A 15139-nucleotide genomic window follows, 5' to 3' on the forward strand; every position below is an offset into this window, starting at 1 on the left:
GTGTCAGCACAACACTGTCTCCACACATTCACAAGCACTCACATTTGAATTACATGCAAGCTATGTATTAATCTCATTAAATTGCAGCTTTTGCGGTTAAATGATCTCACTAAGACATAAAGTGATTTTAATTTGTGGGATGAATGGTTAAGTAAGTACATTCGTATGCCAGATGGTATCGGTTTTTGGTATCTTGCCATTTTTACAAGTACCAGTACATGAGTGCGGTATTGGACCTGATACCGATACTAGTATCAGTACATCCCTAGTAATAACAGAAATGATAATCATGTATGATATTATGATTCTTGCTGAAAAGACCAGCTAAAATCAGTCTAACATGGTTAGCTGGTATTAGCTGTTTGCCTGGCTTTGTCATGCTGGTCAAGCTGGTCTTAGCTGGTCTCCCAGACTGACCAGCTAAAAAGTGTTCAGAATCCCTCCAAAACCAGCCAACTGACCAGCCTGGGCAACCAACTTAAATCAGCCAACCATCTTAAGCTGGTTTTAGCAGTTGTTTTGTATGTGTGTGTGTGTGTGTGTGTGTGTGTGTGTGTGTGTGTGTGTGTGTGTGTGTGTGTGTTTTGTTTTTTCAGCAGGATATACAGTAAATTATTGTTCATAATTTCATTTAACAATTTTAATGCAATGTCAATCATACTTCCATTTAGAAACACGGCTTTACTAGTGAGTTGTGCTCCCAAACGAAATGTGATTTTGTGATATTTAGAGAGATTGTTTTAGAAAAAGTGAACCTGGATTTTAGACTATTGTACATAACACGCCTTCACTCTCTTTTTCTTTCTTTCCATTTTTTTTTTTTTTTTTTTTAGAACACCCAATTTCTCAACACTAGAAATGCTGCATAGTGTAGTGGTTAAAGGTGCTATATGTAAGATTGACAACAAGCGTTTGAAATGGGTACTGCAGTCCAATTTGAAAATATTGGAGAGTTGTCTGCCCCATCCCAGACTCGAAGCTCACGCGGGTTGACAGAATTAGCCAACTCAGCATCCGTTTTAAAGGATTTCTGGGCTTTAAGCGGTCTCAATCTTCCAAATGCATCTCCAATATGTATCCTTGTTTTACTACGCCTCTGGTTATGGTGGTTTTTAGACGGATGGTCAGGCTTTTTATCAGTTCGTTTGCTCGATTGCTTCCATGCTGCAGCACGCAGTTCAAATCTGGCAACCCGGCGGTGTCGAAATACTGTTGGTGAGTGGGTAGTGGGCGGGATCACATAGGCCAAAACATAAACAGAAATTCCGGCCCAGAATATACTGGCATTGTTATCGGAGAAGCCAGTATTTCAGCTTAGCATGTTTCCTAATTCTCTAATGACATATTATGGTCATTTTATGATTTAGTACAGTAAAAATATTACATATAGCACCTTTAACACTCTTGCCTTATAATTTAAAGCACCTGATATTTGAGTCCGAGTCCACGCTGACTGAGTGTAACTTATTACCTTAACTTCAAATATTTATTGCACAATCTTTCAAAGTTGTATTTTATTTTATTTGGTTATACAAAAGTATTGTTTTAGAATAATAAAAAAATAATTATATTGTTTGGGATTTAAAATGATTTTTAAAAAGTAATAACTTATATGAAGGTTTACATATTCTGTAAAGATTCAGATCTGTTTATTCCAGGATATTACAGATAATCATGAAAAATCTATTACAAATCGACCTTATTCACGCTAGCACTATCTTTTGATTATTAGTGGGAATGACAAGGAGGCTGCGAGGGATAGACCATCTCTTCTATGGGCTGTACTGCAGTATAAAGTGTTTTTGGATCGTTCCGTGGACAAAACATTGATAAAATATCTATCCAAGAACATTAAGTATACAAAGAACTCAGATGTGATCTAGAAGCTTTATACAGCTTTATACCGTTCGTGCCATTGAAGAGATGGTAAGTTTATCCCTCACAGCCTCATAGTCATTCCCATTAAAAATCAAAGATGGCGCTACCGTGATAAGGTCAACAGGGCAGTAAATACTATTGTGTCATTGTAGCTAATTTTGACTCAAGTCTTCTCATTGCATTTACATGCCTGTGACCAGCAGATGTCGTCAACGTATGGTATTTCGAGTGCTTCGAAACAGTGACTCATTTTCCACTTAACTAAACTCCGCTCATTGGTTACGGTTGCTCGCTTTGACAAGCTCTGTAGAACTCCCCATAGGAATGATTGGGAGATTGCCGTGAACGCCGTGGTTTTTGACAAGATCTTCTCTTAGATGGAATGGATAATATTATTATGTGGGCTGGAATGATGAGTGACATAGTAAAGCATATTTATATGATGTAAAAGGAATTGTTCAATTACACAGTAATTTGATTGAAAACTGTGGAGACTGTGAAGTACAATTAAGGCTTTCTATTATCAGTCACTTTAAAAAGAGAAAGGCGTCATTTGCACCTCATAACATTAGTGTAAGTGAAAAGAACTGCTTATAACGTCTCATAACACACTCACTATGATGCTGTAAACTCTTTATTTACTATTGCCTTTACTAAGACCTGAATCAATACATAAATGAATGAATGCTAGGTTGTTAGCATTAATTTACCTTGGAGCAAATGTAGGTGTCTTCGCTGATGTGATCCACCTTATTTTTCAGCGAAACTTGGGCGCTGCCATTATCAACCTTGAATGTGGACCACTTCCGGTATAAGCCACTTCCAGCTATTTTAGCGAAACAAAAATACTACATTATGCTGCTTTATATTACAGGCTGGCAATATATGTCTTCATGTTATTATAATTACTTATGATTTTCATAAACTCATTGGATTTGAACGCATATAGTTTTACCGTAGATCACATTTTGCCTAATCACACTGTTACACAGGCAGAATGAATGAGAGATCAGGCGCTGACCTGACAGTCCTCTGCGCCATCTGACACATCTCCACAAACTTTACTCAAACAGCAGAGAGAAGAAAGCAGCTGGGCAAATGCTGCTTTAACTTTCTTTGCACCAAAACTGCATCTTGTTTCATCTTGGCAAATTAATATATGCATTTTACTCTCCATTCTTGTCAGAGGGCATTCTCTCTTTCTTAGCAGTGTATAGTAAACAGACACACAGATCACACATTTAGCATGGCTTATGAAACATCGCCTTTTGAAATAAAAAAATAAAGGCATCATTGAAGGTTATGCAGGTACATATAAATGGAGGTTTACATGGAGACAAGAAACACTGCATCCTCACAGTCTCGGTAAAGTAAGTTTATTACCGTCTCTTCAATACAACACACAGCAACAAGTGAATGATTTACTTACTCTTTTAATATAAATGCTGACATTAGAAAATTATCCGACATTAGGCCATCATTCTGCTGTACATCCTGTGGTTGTGTGATAGTTTATTAGTGATGGATCATTCACGAACGAGTCGGCTCTAAGAGCCGGCTCTTGTAGGTGAACGTTGGGAGCCGGCTCGCATATCAGAAGAGCCAAATCTATTTATAAAAATATAAAAAATTAAAATATGAATAATCAAAAGATTTAAATGTATAGAATTAATGAATTCAAAGAACGAAAAAAGAATAAAATAATATAGGCCTAAATGCTCAAGCGCACACACATTCGTTCTGACTGTCTTCTCAGACTAACAGCCTCACCTGTTGTTCCTGTCAATCAGACACACAGTGTCAACCAATGAACCAATGCTGGTTGAGGGAGGGCGGAGCTAACTTATTATGTTGTTCAGATTGAATTAGTTTTGAATTGTTACATTTATATGCACTTTGTTTATATACATTAAAAAAGTTATACTTTAAATTCACATGTGTAATAGCATCCTTCTTTTTTACATTTATTTCAATTTGTGGGATGCTGCAGTTTTGAAAATTGTTATTTTTCTTTGATATGGTGCAATATTCTATTATGCTGTTCAGATTGTATTCATTTTGAATGGTTAGATTTATATGCACTTTGTTTATATACATTAAAAAGTTATACTTTAAATGCAAATGTGTCACGTATTCCCTGTGTTTTTGCTTAGACTTTTATTTTGAAATTCTTGTTTAGTTCCCCGTTCCTGTTTCCTGTTAATTTTGTAGTCCTTTGTAGTTTCTTTTTATGATTGGTTTTCCCCTGATTGGATTCCCCAGGTGTTCCTCGTTTCCTTGTTTGCCCATTTGTATTTAAGCCCTTGTTTCCTATAGTTTCTTTGTCAGTTTTTACGTGTGTTATCATGTTCTGTGCTTGGCTTCCTGTGGTTTTATTAAATATTCTGAGTTTCTTTGTTTATCTTTTTGTTAATAAAGCTGTGTTTAGATCCTCATTCCTCGCCTGCCTCGTCACAGAAAGACTGACCAAAAAATGGATCTAGCAACCATGTTCACTCAATTGAGCTGGGCGGATTTACCCATTAGGGAATATTCCTGTTTCTTCTGCGCCATTGCCAGCCTCACAGGTTTTGAGGGCTCCCATCTCAAGGCAATATACCGAATAGGTTTAGCCTATTATCGGTGGAGGGAATTGCCTGAGATGGGAGACTACACATGGAGGGAATATGTGAGGTTAACCCAGGACACTCTGGAATCTGAGGATCCTCCTCTCCCTACGCTGACCCCGGCTTCAGTGGTCTTGAAGCCTGCCACGGCCAACGAGCTAGAAGCCTCGTACGTCCCAGAGCCAGTGTTGCCAACTTCAGCCATCCGGAGAAGAAAAGTTCCTGTTCCAGAGTCTCCGCCCATGACCAAGGAGGTCATTCCAGAGTCTCCGCCCATGACCATGGAGGTCATTTCACATTCATCCAGGACTCTTTGTCTCGAGCCTTCCACGGCTCTGGCCGTCCGCCTGATCTGCTCCGGTTTCCTTGGTCTCTTGGCCATCTGCCTGATCTGCTCCACTCCAGTTTCCTTGGTCTCCTGGCCATCCGCCTGATCTGCTCTGGTTTCCTTGGTCTCCTGGCCATCCGCCTGATCTGCTCTGGTCTACTTGGTCTCCTGGCCATCCGCCTGATCTGCTCTGGTCTACTTGGTCCTCCGAGCCTGTTTTTTATGTTCTAAGTTTCTTTGTTTATCCTTTTGTTAATAAAGCTGCATTTAGATCCTCATTCCTTGCCTGCCTCATCACAAAATGCAAACCAATGCATTTTTAAATACATTGTGGTGAAGGTAGAGTATGATTCCATTTAATTAGAATTGTTTTAACACCAATCATAGTCAAACTATCACAAACTGTTTGACTAAAAGGTGTTTTTTTTTTTTTTTTTCAAAAGAGCCGGCTCTTTTTGGTGAGCTGAGCCAAACAAGTCGGCTCACTGAAAAGAGCTGGAATGCCCATCACTATAGTTTATTAACATATCACTAAATTCTGGTATTATTATCCTATTTATTTACATTGGGTCAGTAACAGCGGAACTTTCATACATTTGCCGGAAATGCAGCTGCTGATTACTTCCGCGTTGCAAAATAAGGTGGATACATGCTCATTTGGGAATGAGGACTGACACACTTTAAGCCATAGCATGCTCTTTTTGATATTTATAGAAAAAATACTGCATGTATCATCTCTAGGTACCTCATGGCACTATTACAAGTGACCCAGCAACAATGTTTTTTAAATTGATAAAATCCAGCTTGAAATGTCTCAACCACACATCACTCCCATAGGCCCTCAAAGGAAAAAGTTAAACTCTTGTCAGAGAAATGGCGACAGGGTTAAGACTGGATTGGTCAGAAATGCTTTTAAGGTGGGGCTTAGCGAAGGGTCAATTGGTTCAATACAGCACTGTTGAAAAAGAGAGTTGCGACACTGCCATAGTTTTCTGTTGTAATCGGAGAATGCGGAAGTGACGCGTGTCGTGGGGCAACTGATAGTTCCAAACACTGAATAGTTCCAGGACTAAACCCCATTCATTTCAGTGTTTCTCAAGCACTCTTACTCGCTGGTAACTTGATGAAATGACTGCATTTTTTTGACATTTTAACGCATTAGCTGACCTCTCATGAATCTAGTCAATAGTGGTATTTTATGTAGCCAGCTTTAGTTAATGTTTATCGTTAGATAACAGCTAGTTAGATTCTAATTGCAGTTAGCTAACGTGAGCAACACTTCACTAGCTACCATAACCAGATGTCAGTTGGCCTACATATACCTCAAATTAATTGCAGTTCTTGGTGTTTGTTAAAATACAAAGTTTATCTTCTGTGATTAGATTTGTTGTTAAAGTTAGCAACACTTAGTACAAGACTGTACCGTATTAGTATACCTAATTTCAATGAGTGGTAGCTAGCTCAACTAGATAACATGGCTAGCTTGAAACTAGCAAGGTTGTTCCTTGGTTAATTTAGTCATTACACACATAGATTGTTAAAGAGTGCATCAGTGACGGGTGATAAGATCAGTAGCATAAATGTGGATGATCATAGTAAAATGAAAGTATAACTGCAGACAGCTAATTACTTTACACATTTTTCTGTTGAAGAGCTGACATGTGAAACCATGGGAGACTGACTTTGATGGCATAGCAAGAAAGTTATCTACAAATGATCCAAAAAAGCAATAAGGTTTGAAATTGTCAGAAACAGCTCTCTGTATCCTCCAAAATAATCATAGAGATGAATCAATGCCTCTAAACAACAAAAACTGAACATTATAACCTTCATGAAGGTAGGATTTATTGCAGGACTGTTAGATAGTATTAGTTTTAGCTCAATGTACCTAATAAACTGGCAGCTGTATATATGCTTATAGGCTTCATAGAAATACCAAAATTGTATATTGTAAGAGTAGTGGAGTGTAAATACAACAGTCATACTTACAATAACATTTATAAACACTCAACCCCCCCCCCCCAACACTGAACATTCAGGGGTGAAAAAATTATAATATATAACAGTAAGAGTTAAAGTATTTTTTTTTTTTTTATAGGCACTGTCGTTTTATTTATCAATTTCACTCATTAATTTCAGCCAAATCACTTTCCAGGAATTGCATAAAAGTGTCCCATATTCGACAGAATTTATTTAATTTCCCTCTGACCACATAGGTTAATTTCTCCAAAGCAAGGCAGATCGATGTATAAAGTTAGATGTTATGAATACTACTTCAGTTTCCAGAGAAGGGGTGCCAATTAACCCCTCCCTGCCTTACATTAATTCTAGGGTGAGTTTTTCCCTATATCCCTAAATCACCTGTAAATCCACATTTTAAAACTGATATTTAAAAAAAATTCTTCCAGGGGCACCATGCCCCCGGACCCCTGATGAGTTTGCACCCCTGATAATGAATTGTTTCTGTGTTGCTACTTTTATTATTAGGGAGATTGCTTGTCACCAGGCACATCTGCATGGTGTTGCCTAGCGGTGGTCACGAGTAGAGGGAGCTGCTGAAATGTTGCTAGGGATTTACCCCTGATTCCTGATGGTGAGGAACACACCCCATGTCCAAACCCTTGTAATTGTAAGAAGGAGAAGTTTAAGTGTTGGGTTAGCCTACAGGTGCAAGGTTGGATTTATACAGATTGGTCAATGTATTTGGACAATGACACAATTTTTGGTTATTTTGGCTCTATCCTAAACCACATTGGATTTGAAATGAAAGAATGATTAGGAGTTTAAAATGCAGACTTTCATCTTTAGTATGAGGGTATTATTTGGTCATCAAATGCAAAGAATCTGCAACCAAGTACTAAATACGATCATTTTATTTAGGTTTATAGGAACTTGTGCAATAACTTTTGGTTCTCTGAAATTGGCAGTCTGTCAAATGGCTATACATGGTTACTACATGGTTCACTTGATACATCTGAAAATACCCACAAATTTAAGCTGAGACTTTGCACTTGAAGTCCATAGTCATTATTTAATATGTATGGACCTAACTGTAGGTGTGTAATCTCTACATCATTAAAATCTTTGGGAAACATTGGCTTTCGATGTGTATTTAATCTGTGTCCTTCAATATATTAACCTTAACACAGTTTCATCTTTCTTTACTACTCCCAGTTCTCTCCAGCAGCAACAGACTTGACTCGACCCAAGACCCGGTCTGCTCTGGGGCCTATGACATGGTCTGCTTCCAGTGGTGGAATGTAACTAAGTACATTTACTCAGGTACTGTACAAATACTTGTACTGGTACTTTACTTGAGTTTTTAAATTTAATGCAGTTTTATACTTTTACTCCACTACATTTGTCTGACAGCTTTAGTTACTACAGTAGTTACTTTTCAGTTTACAAATTTTCATACCCTTCCTGTCCAGTGAAAACCATGTATCTCCAAATGTGGTGATTTTGAATGTTTGTGATAAACTGAAAGATTAAGTGTTCCTTTATGGGTTGAAAAAAATGTCTCCTACTTAAGCTAAATAAACTATTTAAAAACCCCCTTGGATTAGCTAGAAAATGCATTGTCACAAAGATGAAAACAGGGCTGTTTTTCTGAGATCATGAAAAGTTGACTTTTTAGATAGATGGTTCTCACAGGACAGCAACGCTACAAACATATGATGATAGAAAATGATGCATTGCTGTAGATTAAACTACGCAAAAGTATATAAAAGTAGTTACAATTAGCTCAACCTTAAACATCGACAGCAGTAAAATGCAACATACACATTAATGCAGCAGTAATATTAATCCAAAAACATCATATATAATAGTAAAACATTGACAGGGAAAAGTTTTCTGCATAGTAAGTTCTTTTACTTTTGGTACTTTAAGTAAATTTTGCTGATGATACTTACATACTTTTACTTAAGTAAGGTTTTGAATGCAGGACTTTTACTTGTAGTGGAGTATTTTCAGTGTGGTATTAGTACTTTAGTACTTAAATCAATATTTGTGATGTGAATGCACTCTTTTTTGGACTCTTTCTCTCACAATTTTTTAATTTTTTTTTTACTGTTCGCATGAGCTGTACTGCAGTTTAAAGTGTTTTTGGATCGTTCTGTGGACAAAACATTGATAAAATATCTGTCCAAGAACATTCAGTATACAAAGAACTCCAGACAACATGAGTTGTGGAAAATCAGATGTGATCTAGGAGCTTAATACATCTTTATACCCTTTCGTGCCATTGAAGAGATGGTAAGTCTATCCCTCACAGCCTCGTTGTCATTCCCATTAAAAATTAAAGATGGCGCTAGTGTGAATTTTCATGGCTGTGGATTATGATAATTGTGAATGAACGTACAGCGTGCTCTATTTATTAAAGTTTGGAATTCACTAACATACACACGTTTTACTAAAAATCTGGGGAATACGAAGCATTTGTGAATATGGTGGAAAGTTTTCAGGAAGCTCCATTTTGTGTAAATTACTCCCAATTTTTGTCGTATGTTTATGACATTTTCATGAATGAGGCCCAATATGTGCTTGTCATTACATTCGTACAAAGAAAGATTATCAGGTTTTTGTAAACCTTAACAAATGGTTCTGGGATGTCATCAAAGATGGTAGCTAAAGGACATAATGCCTATCTGTTGGACTTTATGCTTTTGCTACTTCCAAAGCACTGGATCAATGACAAAGGACAAAATGCTCAGGGCCTTATATTTTGTATACTGTAACCTCAATCATTGAAGGTGACATATGTTCTTACTGTGCCACTAGTGGTACCAGGCAAATATAAAAAATAATGATTGTTTCCAAACACTCAATCTGCCATTGTCCTGACAGACAGGTAGTCCAGCTCCAAAATCACACCACTATTTGAGCCATAAGTTTACATGTCACACCACTCAAATAAACAGCAGTGTTTAGAAAGAAACTTAAAATTACACACTACACTGTTTTTTGCACAATGTAATTATTGTTACACAATTATTTTTGAATGCATTTGCCTAATGATTGAATTGCTAAATAAAAACAGGCTTGCCATGAATCACATCTCACATGACTCTTTTATTAAAGTCTGAACTTTCTTCTTTTTCATGATGTCATTATTTGAATATGTATTAAAATATTTGGGTTGCTTTAGCATTATTTCTACATTGTTACTGGGGAGCTGCAATGATACAACACGTTACAGTAGATGGAGCTGTGGGTACACAATCTCAAAGTATAGCATTTTGAATAGACCACTGCATGTAGTAGAAACTGGAATCACAGAAAATATTGGGGTATTCAGACAATGGGATATAACATCCAGATAACAAAGCTTTATGCAGACATCAACATAATCACCAACCAGGACTTAAACAGGACTCTTATTTTGGCAACAGTTTTTAGGTGCCTAAACCACAGCATTATGTATTTATTTCATAATAAGTGTGAAATATGATTTTTTTTTTCTCTTTTTTATTTTATTTTGTGTTTGTGTTAGTAACAGATTGAGTAATTTTGAAGATTCCATATTAAAATCTCAAGTGTTAGCTTTCTAAAGATACCTTGATTATTTGTGTAGTCAGAGGGACTCATGAGCAGTAAACCTTTTATTCTGGGTATGTAATTTACCCCGTTCCTCACCAACGTAGGGGTGCCTTAATATCACATCCAATTCGGGGAGAGTGGAGAGTCATGTGATAAACGTCAACAAGAGGTTGGTGGGTGGAGCGTGGGGTGGAAGAAGAGAGAAGAGTGAGTATATGTGAGAGATGCAAGTGCAGTGTGAGATGGGTGATCAACTTGTTCTTAAATCTGATCCTGTTAGTTTGCAAGGTGAATTACCTGTGTATCTTCTAAGAGGGCTAATGAGTTTATTCAGACTTTGATTAAAAGTGTGAAAATTAGATTTTAACCTGTGTATAGCATGGACTCTTGAATGTAGATAGCTGTTTGTGCTACCAGGAATGCTCAAATCTCCACTGGCACCACTAGATTTCTTCACTAGGCAGTTATCGCCCCTGAACACTCTTAACCATTTTTTGAACTCTCATCAGACTAGTTTGTGTAGAGTGCAAACACATTCAACATCATACCAGGACACAGTGAGTGAGTTTATTATTATTATTATTATTATTACTTTGTGGAGTGAAGCAGCTATTTAAGGCTACAACGCACCTTAGCTTCAGTCAGGCCTGCAACAGTGAACTGGGAATTCATTTATAGTTTGTCTATTTGCCAGCTTTAATTTAATCTCTCAAAATGTAAAAGCAAATCATTAAAAGTGCACTTTAACCTTTTCAGTGGAACAGTGTTTCAAATAACAGAGTTTTGTTGTGACAGTACAAAAATCATGTGAAGATATATCTATTTCATTTTGTTTCATTTAAATTTTCTATTTGAAATTTATATTTTGCATTTGATAAATTGCTTTGTGTTCTTTTTCTTTGCATATTTGAATGTAAGTAAATAGCATTTGAGTTTAATTATTTTGTTTGATTGTATGATTTACAATTAATTTAAGTGTTTAAAATTACCAAGTGATATTCAAGAGTTTGCTTCAAGTGATAAGGTGTTTAAGAGAGTTTAATTTATATTGATGATTTACTTGAATTATTGAGTGTTTCCCAGTAATCCTCATATTTAAAGCAAATAAAAGTTAAGTATCAGTTAAAGTTGAGATAAACGAACTTAGTGTAGCTCCCTCATTAATAGGGGTGTAAATCGGACGTTTCATCATGATATGATTTTATATAGATTCTCTTGGCCTGCGATCCAATATTTGCCGATACTTCAAAGTCTGCCGTGTAACGATTTCTATTTTATTAGATTCAGGGCCATATGATCGTTATTCCAATATTATGTACCTATTTTACACAATTTTATATATTTTTTTTTTTGCCCTCAAATGCAACCAAAATATAATTTGAATATTTTATTGAGCTCTCTGAAAAGTGCAAATTTAGTATCCACATTGGGACAGCCACAACAAAATAAGGTACTTCAGATGTTGAAAAAAAATTATACAGATAATAATATAAAAAATAACATCACACACAAGTGATTATCAAACATTTGATGACAGCTTATTTTTCAGTTTATTCCAGTTCAAAGTACTTACATAACCATGACTTGTTTCCAAATATCCGTGCTATCCGCGGTTTTCTTGGCTACAACTTCCACAGTTTTAATGAAAATTCTGTTACATTTAACTAGGATAAATGTTAGTAAGGGTGTTGATGTGTAGATGTGTAAAGTCTTAAAACTAATGCTAGTGCTGGGCAAAAGGTGATTTCTCTTTCCCTCATTAGTGCTGTTCAGAATGGCGGCGTTGTCAAGACGTTTCACATGATGGTTGAACTGCTCCATGGCACTTTTTAAATAGCAACTTCTCATGTAAAATTTGCATGCGCAACTATATTGATAGAAGCCCGAATTAATTGCACATGTGAGCTGCTCTGTCATGAGAGCTTGCATTTTAAGGAGCGCCCGGTTAACGTGTGTGCACTGATCCTGTCACTGGTCTGGAGCTTGTGTTTCACGGGAAGCCCGGTTGACGCGCACATGGATAGCAGAGCGTAATTTGGTTTCACAGACCCTGCGCACATCCGTGTCCCACATGAAAAGCGTATTTAGTGCTCATAAAGTGAAATTAATGTAATAAGGTTGCTTCACCGCCATGACGGAAATGCGTACAGATGTGGCTGGCATGAGAGTATTAAAATAAAGGTGCATCTTAAAAATTCTAAATTGATATTTAAGTGTTGTATCGATAACATTGGATTGTTGGATATTGCATCGATGCATCGATCCAGATTGATTGATCTTTACACCCCTTCTCATTAAGTGGTCTAGGGGGCGCTACATAAATTGGAGGCACCGCTGGGATTATTTAAAGTATTTCTGGGTAAATTCTGAGCAATCTGTGAGCAGTAAAACATACTTTGTAAAATGGTAGACAAAGCTGAGCTTGTCATTGAGCTTAAGGGCTGGTGCCATGGTGAGGGTTTAGATGAAGCTCATGCCCTCATGATAATTGTACCAGAAGATGTAGAAGTTGCTGAAATTGAAAACACTGCACACCGTGAAGTTCTAGGACATGTGCGTGTCAGAGGAAGGACTTTCAGTTTAACTTTTCAAGTTAATGGTCTTGTGTGAATGCAGAGAAAATATGCAAGCTGGCCGTATTCCCTCAGAGGTGCTGCCTAAAAGTGCCAGAGAGGCATGGCCTGTGATCATAATAAGTGAAGCCCCTGCTGCTGATTATGACTTCAGCCATGAACTCTTATGTTTGCTGCAGGCTGAAGGTAAGACAATTGAAGATCTTCATGCTTTATTTCCTACCTCAGAGTGCCTCACTACTGCCAGAGAGTCTATTCTGCATGCTGTTGGTGATTTGTTGGATTAGAGAACAAAGCCTTCAAATGACAGTGGTTGTTACCACCGCCTGCATCTCTTCTGGTATCCTGCCAACTCCAGCCAGTGAGGAGCAATTTTAGTACTGGCTGGAGCAAGCATGGCTCATAAAGAGAAAAGATGGAGAATGATGGAAAGTCTTTAAGTGCCAGTGCTTGAAATAGTAAAAGCAGCCAGAGTTACTGATCTGGATGTTTCTGCTAAAAAGTGCTTGGAAGCTCTTGAAAATGTTTTTGGGACTGCAGAGTCAGGAGAGGACAAATATTTTCATTCCATCTGATGCAACAGCAACTGAGATTCTCAGGTCCTAGAACAGTCCTTGGTCAAAGTGGTCCAGCAAGGAGGTATTCCTGCCAGCAACATGGACAGAGCGTGAATAGAACAGTTGCTGAGAGGACCTGTTGTTTCTGACTTATTGTTAGTACATCTTCGCTTGAGGGAAAGGAAAACAGATCCTCCAACTTTTCTTAAGCTTTTGAAAGAAATTCAAAGTAGGTTTGAAACAAGCTGAAATTCAGAGTTTGAAGTCTGAGTTGAAAGAGCTCAAGTCAATGATTGCTGCTGTCGCAAGTAAGCCAGCTCAAGCCATAAAAAAGTGCACTAGAAAAGAGCCGGTGACTGTTTCACACTGTCTGAACCCTCAAGATGCAGAGCTGTCTGCTTTGAAAAAAACAAGTCACAAGGCTACAGCAGAAATTTAGCAGAAAAATTACAGAGCCTGAAGCAATAGTTTCAACAGTAAAAGCTTCAGAACCTGTTCCCAGTTTCACAAGATGACCACCAACATTCTCTGAGGAGCAGTTCTACTATCGTTGTGAAGAAAATGGGAATTTTGCTGTTAAGTGCCAAAACCCAGAGACAAGAGTAAAGTGATAACGAGGCTAATTTAAGCATTAAAGATCACAAAGAGCAAACAAGTGATGTTAGAGTCACTGAAGTAAACTGAGCCATTTAAAAGAGTTATGTTGTCACACAAGAGCCTGCCCTTATCCCTGAATGTTTGTTCCACCTAGCCTGATGCCACTAAAGGTAAATGGACACCCCTGCAACACATTGATTGATAGTGGTTCACAGGTGGCCATTATCTTTGAACTGTGGTACCAGAAATACCTGTCTGAAGATCCAAATCCTCCTGTGTCTGGCCTAGTCCTCTGGGGTTTAAGTGAATCTACTCTCAGCTACCAATAGCATGGCTATGTGGTAACTAACCTTGAATATCCAGCAGAAGTGGTGGGACGTAAAAAGACTGTGACTGTCCTTGCCCTTGTTTGCCCGAGTGCTAAGACTACAGAGTAGACACCCATCATTGTTGGCACAAATGCTAGTCATGTCAGACGCTTGGTGAAACAATGTCAAGAAAGTGGTGTTGACCTCACACAGACTCTGGGCATACAAGCTGTGGATGTAAATTACCTTGTTGCATTCAATGGCAATAATTCCTCTGTGGTGAATAAAGATGTGGTTGGCTGGGTGAGATGGAAAGTCCCAGGTCCTTTGTAGTGCCACAATAGTGCCTAGTAGTGACTCACAAGCTGTATGTTAAATGGACTTAAACACCCTGTTGATCAAGAAATCCTAATAGTTGATGCTTCTCATACAGCTCCCTTACCAGCTGGTGTTTTCCTTCAGCCAATTGTGGTGCCAGGCCATGCTGTTGGACTAAAGAGTTTTAGAGTCTTTTTCAAGAACGAGTCCTTGAAAGAAACTTCCAATGAAGAGGAAACAGTAATTGGACATGTACTTCTCACTGACTCTGTTCTTACCATGCCTCCCTCTGAGAAAGCAGCATCAGAGTTGGATGCAAGTTTAATCAGTTTTGGAGATTCACCTGTCCCCGAATCATGGAAAACCAGACTTCGCCAGAAGCTAGCACAGAGATCACATGTGTTTTCCTGGCACAAATGGGATGTTGGATTGG

This window comes from Myxocyprinus asiaticus, chromosome 13, assembly GCF_019703515.2.
Source record: "Myxocyprinus asiaticus isolate MX2 ecotype Aquarium Trade chromosome 13, UBuf_Myxa_2, whole genome shotgun sequence".
Lineage (NCBI taxonomy): Eukaryota > Metazoa > Chordata > Actinopteri > Cypriniformes > Catostomidae > Myxocyprinus > Myxocyprinus asiaticus.